The 750-nt window shown below is 37.5% G+C and overlaps 1 long non-coding RNA gene across 1 annotated transcript; it reads left to right on the top strand.

Annotated features, from left to right (window-relative positions):
* Positions 1-6: 6 nt before the first annotated feature.
* Positions 7-703, top strand: LOC113473355. The gene is made up of 2 exons (XR_003395346.1): positions 7-135; positions 336-703. It is a non-coding gene; the product is annotated as an uncharacterized LOC113473355 (long non-coding RNA).
* Positions 704-750: the final 47 nt, after the last annotated feature.

Raw genomic sequence — 750 nt, 5'->3', positions numbered from 1 at the left:
CGATATTGTGAATTTTTACTGCATGAGGAGTAAAAACTCATGTGTTTTGCACAAGACGGAGAGCGTGAGTTTTTCGACGGAGTTCAGAGAGAGAAAGATTTTTGTTTCTTGATTAGAATACCTAAAATTGAATAGGTATTTGTTAGTCTTTGGATATAGGTGAATTACCTTGTTTGTTATTCTTTGGATAGGTAAATTACCTTGGTTGTTACTTTTTGGATAGGACTGAAAGCTTTTGTCCCCTCGTAGTCTAAGCAAAGTTCTTTCATATGCATACAGAGATGATCATTGATTACCGATGTATCTTTGTTTCTTGAAATATTTAAATTGAATAGGTATTTGTTAGTCTTTGGATATAGGTGAATTACCTTGTTTGTTATTCTTTGGATAGGTAAATTACCTTGGTTGTTACCTTTTGAGTAGGACTGAAAGCTTTTGTCCCCTCGTGGTCTAAGCAAGGTTTTTTCATATGCATACAGAGATGATCATTGATCACCGATGTATTTTTGTTTCATGAAATATTTGGTATGGAAAGAGGAAATAAATATAACTTAGGTCGCCACGCACTTTATGGTCGCCATAAAGGACTGCGCAGTCCAGCGAGCCTCAATCTGGGCCTGTCCGGCAAACTTAACGTGTTTGGTGGGTCTTAGAAAAGATTTTAAAACGCGCCCTGTTTGCTATGAAATTCAGCACAAACTACGTGGGAAGGGGTCTCTGTTCCCTAAAAGGTGCGTTTTGTTGGATTAG

Source organism: Diaphorina citri, unplaced genomic scaffold (genome assembly GCF_000475195.1).
Source record: "Diaphorina citri unplaced genomic scaffold, Diaci psyllid genome assembly version 1.1 scaffold26232, whole genome shotgun sequence".
Taxonomy (NCBI): domain Eukaryota; kingdom Metazoa; phylum Arthropoda; class Insecta; order Hemiptera; family Psyllidae; genus Diaphorina; species Diaphorina citri.
This window is presented reverse-complemented; position numbering and strand designations above follow the sequence as displayed.